Consider the following 13,574-nt stretch of genomic DNA (forward strand, 5'->3'; position numbering starts at 1 on the left):
CTTTGCGCGACGAAAATGTCTTAGTCGCTTCCTTTTTTCGCGAGACGAAGAGTTTCGTCGCGCAAAAATAAAATATATTTTATTTAATTTTAATTTTACCTTTTTTAATTTATTTAAATTGGTTTTGTTTTGGTAATAAAATGAAATTGCAATAAATAAAAAATGTAATGAAGAATAATATAAATGTATATAGTACAATAGTCATTTAAAATGTAATTAAGAAAGTAAAAAATTAATAAAAAAATGTTCCAAAATCTACGTGGTCGTCTTGCAAATGCGGCTCGGAGGTTCGGACATTGTCGACAGGGGTAGAGGTGTAGTGGCCATGCTCGGGTTGGAGGGGCTCGGAGGTCGACGAGGGACCAAAATGAGGGATTGGAATACCGGACCGAGCGAGGGACTCCAGAAGCTGTGACATCTGGGTACTATACGAGGCGACTTGGGTCTTAAGCTCGGCCACCTCTGTTGTCAAAGCAGTCACCTAACTGTTTGATTGCGACGATGAACGGGGTCTAGGTTCCCGCCGCCGGGCATTCCCCATCCCTCGACAATATGTCCCTGGCCTCCTCCCGATAGTCTAATCCAAGGTCTTCATCAAGATTTGAAACCCCGCATCCTGTGGAGGATCCACAGACTCGAGTGGAGTATCGAGAGGAAGTTGGGAGGTGGACTCTTGAAGAACCAACTGGCTTTTCTCCATCATCGTCGCCTGTTTAACATAACATAAAATATTAATTAAAACATTCATATAATAACCATGAAACTTGAATGCGTAAGATAATAATTAAAATTAAAGAATACTTACATGAAGGGAATTGACCAACTCATTCCCAGGTCGAACATAAATGTCGCCAAAGACGTCGATCTCCGGGAATTTGGACCCCCCCTGAATTAACAAGAGAAGAAAAATGTTAGTACAAAAAAAAAAACAAATTAATATTAATGACATATTAAAAATTGAATATAAACGACTTTATTATTACCCGCCGCCGCGCCTCCATCCTATATGAGAAGGGCCTGGAACCTGAATGGTGGAGAAGAGTCTTCTTGTCCCTATTGCCCTTATTTGCTTTCGCCTTCTTCTGTATTAGTTGAAATTGAAATGAAATATAAAAAATTAAATAAACATTAGAAAGAAATGTGTAATAATTTTCAACTTAATATTAAAAAATACCACATAATCGGGCTCCTGAAAATGACCGTAGAGCCACGCCCAACTATCCTCCCGCCCCTCAAGCTCCTTCGTGCAACCCTCCTGAATAGCGACATGCGGATCATCAAATGCCTAAAAATGGTGGTGCAGGTCGCACTTCCACTGCTTGTACCTCTCAGCAAAGAGTCTGTTGACGTACGCCAACGAATCGTCGTCGAGGTCCTCTAAATTGTAGTTCATCTGCAATAAATTAATTACATACATTAAGTAATAGAAATATATAAGGTTTGAAGGAAAAACAATTAAAATGTAGGATACATACCGACAACTGTCTGCGCACCTCCATCCTCATCTCGTCAGGCATGACCTTCCAAGACTTCCATTTCATCGGGCAATGGGTCCGAACGATGTGACCAATGTCGTGGGCTAATGAGCTATGCTGGTCCGCCGCCGTTGGTGCAGCCTGATGTCGCTCGTCGTATACAAGTTGATACAACTGTTGGTCACCCGGCCGTGATCTTCGCCGTCTTCAACTAGCGATAAGGTCCCCGGGTGTTCTTCTTGGCTGCAAAGAAACATAAACTTAACGTTAAATAACAAATGCTACTAAAATCTTAGTCCAAAACAGCTGGAGTTCAAGGAAATATTTACCTAGTTGTGACCCCGATGCACCAGTAGCAAATGTCGACGTTGTGTCGGTAGTGCTGGGGGGGGGCGGTGACGACGCCTGGCGCTAACAGGTTGCGCCACTGATGACACTAATGTCGCTGGCGCATGGGAGACCCCGGGACCAACCGGCAAGTGTTCCATATGTGCTGTAGCAGTGGCAGCTGACGACTGAGTCTGGGGAGGCGAACTCTGTGCAATTGTCACCGCCTTACGACTTCTAATAAGGTTTGACATCTTGCCCTAGGAACAAGCATCCAAAGTTACAGACATAGTTACTCTAATATGTGGTCTAAAACCATTTAAACATTTATTTCATTTTTTTTAAATGGGGTCAACGTCTAACAAAATAAAAATAAAAATCCCAACACCTAATAAAACAAAAATATATAAGAATCTTCACTAATTAACAAACATAAAAATTAATCCAATTTACCAAGATATAATCTAAGCATATACAATTTCATTAAGAATATTTACTAATTAATTAAAGCATATCTTGCCCTAGGGTTCGCGATTCCAGAGTATCCGGGACTCCGATCCATGATCCGTCGAATCCTATACGATCCTAGAAATACAATGTACAACATACGTGAGTTTGAGTTCAATCCAACGGTCCGAACATATCAATCCCGGAAATCCCACAATAGGCGAAATCCGTTCGAGGCTCAAACGGTATCCAAATTGGAATTCGAACATACCTACGCGCCCATGACAACTAGGGGATCGCATCGGGACACAATGTTCTTTTTCTGCAGTGCCCACGCGCCGGCAGCGCGTGGGTGTCCCAAAACAATAACGATCGCCGGAAAAATCTCAAAATCAAGGGCCAATCTTCCTACCCTAGGTTCAGGACATCGATTAGAGCCACTTTTGTTCTTGGACATACCCCGAAAAATGGCCTGAAGTGGCCGAAATTTCATCCCGAAATCCGGCCAAACTTTAGGTTGAAAATTGAACCACCTACGCTAGGAATTGATCAAATCCTACCCAACCATCGGCTAGAGCATGGAAAATCGTCGAAAATCCGTACCTTACTCGACTGAATTGGTGTCCGAAGGGGAGAGATCGAGAGGGGGGGTTGTTCGTCGAAAAACCAGCCAAATCTTTGGATTTTCCGATGGCTGGGGTCGTCGACGAGGGCAGCCGAGGCCTGTGATGCGACGGCAGAGTCCGGCCGGACGTGTTGGGTCTGGTCTTGGGGCTGGCCGTGGCTGGCGGTGGTGGTATGAAGGTTTGGGATGGCACGGTTGGCGGAAGAATTTGACAGGGGGTTGTTCGCGGGGGTAGAGAGAGAGAGGGGTTGAAGGAGAGAGGGTATGAGAGGGGTTGGAGAGAGGGATCGACACACAGAGGGTCTGAGGGGTTGAAGAAGTGAGGCCAAAATTTTCAGAATTAATGAAAAAAAACAGCGCCTTTTTTTGGCCCGCCAAAATGTTCACGAATTTGCGCGACGAACAAATTAATGCGTCATGCAAGGAGCTCCTTTTTTTTTTTTTGGCCTGCACAAATTTTCGCCAATTTGCGTGACAAACAAGAACGTATTCCATCACGCAAACCCTAAACCCGCAAGTTGCTCTCCTTGCGCAATGTAGAAGAACGTATTGCGTTGCGCAAACCCTAAACCTGAACCCTAAATCCTAAACAAGAATTGCATTTTAACCTGTCCATAGATGTCAACACCCTGTTAAGTTACTATATGTCTCCAAAACAAGTGTAAAGATAGTGTCACAAGTGGTAATGACCAATAAGAACAAAGCTTAGAACTTACTTGAGCTTCATCATAAACAATGTACTCGTTATACATTAGCTCAGAGGCCTTGATATTTGATGGAACTGGTTTTTCACAAGGCACGATGACATCGTCCTTCCATTTTACATACTCCGACTCCTGAGTTATTTTCTTGCCAAGCCCCTTTGTAAAGTGCTTTCCTTTAGGAGGTTTGTCCATATACTAGAGGATAGTAGCATAGAAATTAGTTAGATGGGCAAGTCACTGCAGAAATGGCAGGTTTGATGTATCTGTATTGGATTATTTTTTTGCTACACGCCAAAACTACAAATACATAGATAGACATAAATGTGTAGAGAGAGAGAGAGAGAGAGAGAGAGAGAGAGAGAGAGAGAACTGTAATTGACTGAATCGGTATTTCGATTGAATACACTCCTTGTATCTGAAACGGCTCTTGTATAACATTTGTATCTCGAAGTGTTTCTGCAAAAGATAACTTTCGTCACGCAAAAACCCGTTCATCACGCATGAACTCCAACTTTACGCGACGACTGTGACTTTCGTCACTCAAGTATTTGGCGCCAAATAAAATAAACCCGCCTTTTTCTTACGCAACGATAATGGGTATGGTCGCGCTATGTGTTCTTTCGCGACGATAGCTGTCGTCACACAAGTGTTTGGCGCCAAATAAAATAAACCTACGTTTTTCTTGCAAATTTTGCCCGACGATAACAGGTATGGTCGCGTTAAGTGTTCTTTCGCGACGAACTTTTTGGTCGCGCAAGTTTAGAAATATAAAATTATTATCCGCGATAGTTTGGGCTATGAATGAGTTTTTGCATCGCGCAAGTGTTTCTTGTGCGACAAATTTTTGTTAGTCGGTGATCGGTTCATAATTGTATATCATTTTGTACCCTTCTAGCTTATGATTTGGTTATGTTATTGAGTTAAACTTGTGCTTTTAATTCATTTTCTATTTTGATAAGTCCATAATTTCATACACTTGCATGCCTTCTTTACTTAGTGATTTTGCTTAGTTTCTCTTTATTTTGAGTCACTTACCTATGTTTGTGTGTTTTGTAGGTTAAGATAGCAAGAGATAACATTTGATGCAATCCATGCATGTTAAGGGCTGATTGGCATATGAGGAATATGAGCTTAAAGACAAACTAATTTTGGCTACAGCCCATTTCCAGCCCAGTTTCGTAGGTCAACTTCTTGGCCTTGGATCAGCATTCTCTAGGGCTCGGATGAGGAGACATTCTTCATAGAAGTTGTTCAATTGGGTGTCTAGTATAACATATCCAAAATTCAGCCCAATTGAACATATGTGGAGTCCTTAACCCGTCCAACACTGAACCATGCTCAGGAGGATTTGCAGCTGCCAGCTTTGAGCCTTGTCTCCTCCTTTAAGCCATGTGCCTCACCCAACTGACTTTGGATCCAACATAATGAGTGAAGTGGGGAGGCATTCCAGCTATGAAATTCTAAAGGAGCAAGTTGGTACATGCTGGAGTTATTATAGAGAAAGCATGTGCATGCATGTAAAGCAAAGAAATGAAATGAAGTCAATTCCAGTCTCTGTTCGGCAGCCAACTTGCAAGGCCCAAAACGCACACTTCTACTGCTCCGATGGGAATACTTTCTTCATAGAAGTTGTTCCAATGGGTGTCTAGTATAACATATCCAAATTTGAGCCCCATTGGATAAGTTTTGAAACCTCTGGCCTTCCTACACCAAGTCTGGTTCAGAAGACTCGTTTTTGTTCAACAACCAAAAGAAGACCACATGGGTTGGCAGCAAAAGGCAGCCACAATTGATCACCTTTGATCCCATGTGAAGAAAGCTTGAGGTGCAGCAAAAGAAGTATGGGATGAGATTGATTCCAACCACACTAACATAGACAAGATGAAGTGTGAGTTATGGGTTGTATTAAAAGAGGAATTGTGGTGTTGGATTTCATCATGTTGTTCCTCCCTCTTAGCCCTATAAATAGAGAAGCCTTCAAGCTTCATAAATCACACCCCAAGGGGGGGAGCTCTCAAACACTTCTCTAGAGCTCCCTTCCCTTCTCTCCCTCAAATTCTCTTAGTTTCTTTTCTAGTTTTCAATTGTTGTAATGAAATATTTGTGCTGAAATTCTCCTTAAGTTTTTCAAGTTCTACTTTACTTTTATTTGTAATGTACATTCTTTCTTAAGTATTCAAGTTTAATTAGTTTCCAAGTTTCAATTATGATTTTTGTTCTTATTCATTATGCTTATAAGTTAATATGCTAGTTTGAATGATTGATCACCATTTAGGCTTGCATGTTAGCTATCTTGGTTTGAATTAAGAGTAGACACCATGCTTTAATTCGAATTGAACTATGGATAGGAAGAGTATGTATGGACATTCGACAACAGGGATTAGATACATACTTGGTTGTTTAAAATGTTCTTCTATGCTTAATGGGTTCCTAATGCTTAGTTTTAGGTTAGACAACAAATGATCAAATTAGGGAATTAGGAACACAAGGTTTTGACCAAACACCATGGCTTAATCATACTTTAGCTAGAATCAATCCATTAATCTAATTGAACTTGGGAACTTATTTGCTTGAGTTATTTCTTTTTTTTCTTGTTTTATTTATTTCCTTTTTCATTTCTATTTTGTGTAGGGAAAACAAATTGGATCATTCAATCACCAATCCTCGTGGGATCGACCTCGCACTTACATATGCTATACTACCAAACGGCTCGTGCACTTGCGAGTATCACAAGTTGAGGATGCAGCTGAATCTATTTTGGTGCAGCTGAATCGAAGCAACAGTCGGGCAAAATATCGTCACGCAAATCGTAAAATGTAGTAGTGGTTGTACGTGCTATTACTTCGCTTACACTTCGGCACGCTCTTGGGCGAGAATATATGTTTATCTCCTAGGCTAAAATTTGCACTCCGCAATTTTGATTAACTTTTAGATGCAATTTTTTTTCCCTTCCCTTTATATGAAAGATAAATATGACAATACTTTAATAATTAACTTATCTTAGTTGCCTTTTTATGTTTATAATTTTTTTTGGTTACATTCAAAGGAATCAAAACCGAAGAAACTCAATGTTATTTTGAATGGATAGTAATTAACACAATAAGTTTTTTCTCTGGTCCTCACTCATTTCCTTTTTTTTTTCTGTCTCAGCTCTTCCTCCTCCCCCGGGCCATATCAAACCAACACCATGATATATGGTGGATTAATGATCTTATACTTAATTTTGAATAAAAATATTAATTTCAAAAAAGGACAACAGTTTTTATCAGTTGCGGGTTTGGCACGAATCACAAAGGAAACAAAAAAATTCAGTTATAGCGATTTTGCTTGGCACCTATATATAAAACGTGTATCTTCTATATATATAAAGCAAAAGGCAGAGAATGGTGAAACATTCAAAATACCAGAAAATGCCCTTGGTTAATACAAACATTAAGAATTGAAATTATTAATTAAATGAGGATAATATGGTAAATTCACATTTTTCATATTTTAAAAAATTAAAATTAAAAAAAAAATCGGATAATGAATCCTATTTTTATTGAAAACAACTACCCATTATCTTTTTTAATTCTAAAATAAATTTTAATTTTTTTAAAAAAAAGCCTCTCGCAGGCGTAGAAGCGCGTGCCTTGTGAATTTTCAAATAAAGAACTAATACATGTGATTCAAAAAAATACCAGCATCATGACTGAGCCTCTAGCGAAACAAATTGACATATTTACAAATTACAAAAGTTACAAGCATCTGATAAATCATTTATTTGACAACATTACATCTGTTTTTTTTTTTCTTTCAAGGAATTGTATTTAGATGGCACAACTACAGGTTTTGATGATCTTTTGGATGGCACAACCACAGGTTTTTTGACATCAAAACCTCTAGATGTGCTTGAGTTGAATACTTCCCTGCCGCACAACTTGACGAGCCAAACGTGATCAGAAAATTGTGGAGGGTAGACAAGAAAAGATAAATCTTAGGCCTTTATTACAAAATTAATTGTAACAAAACAAAAAATACAAACCGGAGGCCAGCCATGGATGGATCTGCCTACTCATCATATAAAGGCAAATTAAATAAAGATAAAGAAAAAGTAACGGCACCAGTCAAGCACATACATGAAAATAGCATGATCTCTCATCATCATGTCGCAAAATCTGCACACAACACAATTATCAGACCACAGTCTCAACATGCAAGTGTCGAATAATCTTGCTCATCACAAAATCTTACAATTGTACAATTGTTGCTAGGCAAGAGAAGTCTTTTGCTCCCTTCAAGTTACATTTTCTGGTAAATCATCGATTCAATGTAATGTCTGTGATTCATAATCTGAAAAGACAAATATGCCCTCATTTTTAACGGAAAAGTTGACTGAGATGACGGAAATGACGATGATTGAGATGACGGTAACAATTTAGCAATATGAGGGACGAAAAGTAAAGTTTGGTCTTAGTCCAGGGACCATTGTTATAATTTTGCCTAACCAATTTATAGTGGGTGTCTAGGTCAGTCCAGATTTCCCACGACCGAACATTACATTACACATGGCAGCCTTTGATTGGTCACTTCATGTCTCAAAACACACAATAATTGGTCAGAGGTCATATAACCACGTCATTTGCTGACTAGGCAAATTAGCAAGAATTACTTATGCTTTTTTGTGTGTTTTATAAGGATGTTGAAGTGGGGCATCCCCTTTGCTAAGGATGTAAGAAGAACTGAGCTTTAAAATAGTTAGAAATAGTGGTGTAAGCAAATATGAAAGTTGAAGTATTGGTAAGTCTAAAAATAAGCACTACAAAAAAAATTGCCAACAATTATCATTATTTGGTGACATTTGGTGACTATTGTGGGGGTTATTAAAGGCTTTAGTCACTAAAAAAAGCAAAAATGGTGACTAAAAGCCTTTTTAGTCACCAAAAAAGTCAAAAAAAGGTGACTAAAGCCTTTAGTAACCCTCACAACAGTCACAAAATTTGGTGACATAATGGTAACTGTTGCCATTTTTTTTTGTAGTGAAGATTTATTATTTTGATAGTTAATAAAGTTGGCGACAATAATTACAATTTGTACAATAGTTTGAAAGGAAGACAAGTATATATCACTTTACGTGCCACGCAAGTATAGATTACATGTATCATTTTCACATAACGTGCTATACGTACTCGTTCATTACCCCTCTTGCACACCACCGCGCTCTAGCGCGAGAATATGTGTTTAATTCCCAATGTTGCAATTTCGCTTAAATTTTATCTATAAATTTTATTTCCTTTTATATGAAAAATATTTATGACAATACTTTAATTATTAAATTCATCTTAGTTTTATTTATTTATTTACGAGTAAATAAGCTGCATATAGGACCTAGCTAGGATTTATTGTATAGTGTTGAGACGAATGCCTTCAGATCGAAGAAAAAAAAAACAAACGGTTTATAGATAATGAGAGACGTATAAAGTTAATTAATATGACGGTATTTTTAACTCCACGAAGTGGTATGAAATTTTATATGTCGTTAATTGAACAAACTGTCGTGGTTAGTGAAAATTAAGTAGGCAGTAGAGTTATAGATACCGTCGTAGTATACTGTAATTAAAAAGTCGATAAATTTATCTTTACCGTCGTGGTTAATTAATTTAATACAGCGAATTTTTTGTAATTTACGGTCGTTGATTCCTTTGAATTTATGCGTCGCTGACTAAGAAAATTTGGTCGTTTTTATTCATGAGTTAACATGGCAGTTGATTTTTAAACCGTCGTCTTTACTTTCTACGGCGGTGAGTTCATAGCTGCAGTCGTTGTTTTTAGGTTCTGATTTTAACTCGGAACAAAACCTTTTTAATAAGAAGACGCTTTTTTAATTTGGTGCGTCGTGTTTTAGAAATATCTATGCGGATCCTGGTTTTTTAGGTGTTTAAGTTATGTATCTACGACTGGTTTCTATTACCGTCGTCTTTTAAAAAATAACCACGGTTTTTTGATCTACCGTCGTTTTCTGGTCGTCTTTTGCCCTTTTTGTAGTAGTGAATTCAAAGACGAATAGCAACGTTTACATCATAAGCTAAAATATCAAAAAGTCACAACAAATAATAACTATTTGGCCCTTCAACAAATTACAAAGGATTAACTTTGTGGTATGCATATAAAATATAAGAAATTAGATTGTAATCCTTTAGATAAAGTGCTGTGGGAAATTGTGGTTATTACTGTACGTAATAATAAAGCAGTATAATATATACTTTCACATGATTCTATTAATTAGCTTGCAAATAATTTTTAACTTACATATTACAAAAAATCATAATCTAATTACAAACATCTGGAAAATCATACTCATTTTGCTCTTGATTCGTAATTGATTCATGAATATTCTTGTTAATAAAGAACTAATACATGTGATTCAAATAAATACTTGCAACATGACTGAGCCTAGCGAAACAAATTGATATGTTTACAAAATTACAAAAGTTATAAGCATCTGGTAAATCATTGATTCGACAACATCACATCTATTTTTCGTAAGAATCGTATTTAGAAGGCACAACTACAGGTTTTGATGATCTTTTGGCACAACCACAGGTTTTTTGACATCGAAACCTCTAGATGTCACTACACCAGAACATATCATTTACGGCACACAAAGCACGCCGTAAAGTGTCATTCACGACGCAAGGCTGCAAGCAGTAAAAGCCCTCGTCGTAAATGATATTCCTCAATTACGACATGTTTTTCCAGTCGCAAATAATCACATGAAAATCACGCCGTAAACCTTATTAAGGCGTACATATAACGTCGTTATAATTACTTTAGACGGCTTGCAATGTGAGCCGTAATTCAGTAGAAGCAATTACGACATGCAGTGTTTGTCGTAAATGAAGACTATTGACTAGCAATTACGGCTTATTATGTATGCCGTGATAGGGTTTTTTTTTCTTCTTTTTTTTCTTTTTTTTTTCTTTTTCTAATAATAAATCTCATGTTGATTGTGTCATGTCATTCAATACCTGTTACCTGTTAAAAAACTCAAAATTTATAAAACCATTGCCATCTAACCCAGTATTAAAGAAATAGATATCGAACGAGATTAATGAAGGCATCCTTGTGCTTGGATTAATCAATAGAAATTTTCAAATACAAAAACATAACATTTGATTGATGAACTGAAGCACCTAATGTCAATAGAGCCATACAAAAAAGACCAAGCAATTTCCATAGATACTAAGCAGCAGCGAGTGTAGTGGCTAACGCTTCCAGCCCTAGTGTTGGTAGTTGATCATTTCCTCTCAGCAAACCAGCTTCTTGCTGAAACATCACCCAGAAAAAATAATGAAAATACATGAGTAAATACATTCGAAAATTACTGAGCAATCTGTTAGTTGTTGATCATTTCCTCTCAGCAAACCAGCTTCTTGCTGAAACATCACCCAGAAAAAATAATGAAAATACATGAGTAAATACACTTGAAAATTACTGAGCAATCTGTTAGTTGTTGATCATTTCCTCTCAGCAAACCAGCTTCTTGCTGAAACATCACCCAGAAAAAATAATGAAAATACATGAGTAAATACACTCGAAAATTACTGAGCAATCTGTTAGTAGTTGATCATTACTAAGCAATGTGTTATTCTTAATCCATAAAAAAAGGTAAGCTGAAAAGTTATTACGGCGTGTTTTTATATGCCGCATATATAAGTTGACGAGCCAAACGTGACCAGCAAACTGTGGAGGGAAGACAAGAAAAGATCAATCTTAGGTCTCTATACAAGATGCAAAATTAATTGTAACAAAACAAAAAATACAAACTGGAGACCAGCCATGGATGGATCTGCCTACTCATATAAAGCAGATTCCAAACAACATATATATGTTAAAGGCAAATTAAATAAAAATAAGGAAAAAGTAACGGTACCAGGAAAAACACATACATGAAAATAGCATGATCTCTCGTCGCAAAATCTGCACACAACACAATTATCAGACCACAGTCTCAACATGCAAGTGTCGAATAATCATGCTCATCACAAAATCTTACAATTGTACAATTGTTGCTGGGCAAGAGAAGTCTTTTGCTCCCTTCAAGTTACATTTTCTGGTAAATCATCGATTCGATGCAATGTCTGTGATTCATAATCTGAATCAAAACATGTTTGTGTTTGAGTCTCTTCCTATTGGAGAAGAGAAGGATGCTTTGATTTTCCTTCATTTCTCTGCAGATCACAAGACCAAACAAGAGAACGGCAGCGAAATAATCAAGCTAACCTTTCTGAAGGACGATAGGGTTTTGCATATGACGGCCACCTCTTGCATCACAACCAATTTATAGTGTGTGTCTAGGTCAGGCAGATTGCCCACGTCTGAACATTTACATATGGCAGCCTTTGATTGGGCACTTAATGTCTCAAACACACAATGATTGGTCCAGCCATGTCATACTGGCTGATTAGGAAAATGATGATATAGAAGGAAATAATTATGCTTCTATATATGTGTGTGTGTTTAGGTAGCTAAGGAACACATTGCTAGTGCGAGGCAGCAAATTGGATGTATGAAGAAATTTATAAAATAAAAATAAAAAGTATGGTTAAGAAAAGCGGTGTTTCAAATTGAATTAGTGATTAAAAAAAGGATGGAAGTTGAAATATAGTCCTAAAATGGAGAAAAAAGACATCGTTTCGATATTTAATAAAGTTTGTCACTACAATTACAACATAAAAGACGGTTAGTAAGTATCTCATTTCACATACACGTATGGACAAAGTGCATGCATGCATCACTTTTATAGAACACACTATATATATACGTACTTTTTCATTACCCCTCTTGCACTCCAACGTGCTCTAGCACGGGAATGTGTTTATTTTCTAGACTTCAATTTCCCGTATGCAGTTTTGCTTAACTTTTACATGGCGATTTTTTTTTCCTTGTATAAAAGACATATATATATAACAATACTTGAGTTGAGTACTTCCCTGCTGCTGCCTGTTCGACGAGTCTAACATCGACGGAAATACATCTTCAGATTGAGGAATAGATTTCCTGTCACATCTTTCTGCAGCCAAATAGCTGTTAAGAGAAAGATCCAGCCCTTGATATCCATTGTTGCACTCGTCATTGGGTTGCAAAACCTGCTCACAAAAATCATATCCACAATCAGAACTCAGTCCAACATCCAATAGTGTAGAATCATTCTTACATGATCAATCCCATACTCGCAAAACATAGAGAAGTCTCCTTTCCAGCTTCTGGTAAATCATCGATTCCATGTAAATTTTCTGATTCATAATTTGAACCATAAACATGTTTGTGTTTGAGTCCCTTCCTCTTTGAGAAATGAAGGATTCTTTGTTCTTCCTTCATTTCTCTTCAGATCAAGGCCAAACAAACGAGAACCCCAACCCAATATAAGCTTTTAGAAAGAACGATGCTCTCTGTGAGGGCTTGCATGACGGCCACCTCTGCCATCATAACCAAATTTATAGTGGTGTCTGAAAAGTTATTATTTACTATTTGTTAAAGTTGTTTAGTTTTAGTTGAAATAAACCTTGTTTTAAGGAAGTAGATAAGGTTTGAACTTTTCTTTAGGAGGATCCCTTGATATCAGGGACTGTTAGTCATGGGATCGTGTTCTTTTGCTTTCTGTTCTGTAAGGCTATTTAAAAGCCACTTTCCATTCAATATATTATTCTGCATTCTCTCAATTATAAGTGATATTTCAACAATTGGTATCAGAGCACTAAATTGGGGCCTGAAGAGCAAAGAAAGCAGCAACTCTTGCCGTAGCAAGTATCAATGTCGACTGAAGGAAGCAGCTTTGTTCAACCATCAATCCCACGCTTCGATGGTCACTATGACCATTGGAGCATGTTAATGGAGAATTTTTTGAGATCTAAAGAATACTGGAGTCTCGTGGAGAATGGAATCACAGCATATGCAGGAGGAACGGTGTTGACAGAAGCTCAACAAAAAACCTTAGAGGATCAGAAGCTCAAAGAC

The 13,574-nt window shown here is 37.5% G+C and overlaps 1 long non-coding RNA gene and 1 pseudogene across 1 annotated transcript; both read right to left on the reverse strand.

The window, feature by feature from the left end:
* Positions 1–232: 232 nt before the first annotated feature.
* LOC148297322 (uncharacterized) lies at positions 233–1,592 on the reverse strand (annotated as a pseudogene).
* A 9,069-nt stretch (positions 1,593–10,661) lies between these two features.
* On the reverse strand, positions 10,662–11,202 carry LOC148297323 (uncharacterized). The gene is made up of 2 exons (XR_015833110.1): positions 10,943–11,202; positions 10,662–10,883 (listed from the first exon to the last, which is right to left on the reverse strand). It is a non-coding gene; the product is annotated as an uncharacterized LOC148297323 (long non-coding RNA).
* Positions 11,203–13,574: the final 2,372 nt, after the last annotated feature.

This window comes from Prunus avium, chromosome 1 (assembly GCF_965620075.1).
Source record: "Prunus avium chromosome 1, drPruAviu1.hap1.1, whole genome shotgun sequence".
Classification (NCBI taxonomy): Eukaryota; Viridiplantae; Streptophyta; class Magnoliopsida; order Rosales; family Rosaceae; genus Prunus; species Prunus avium.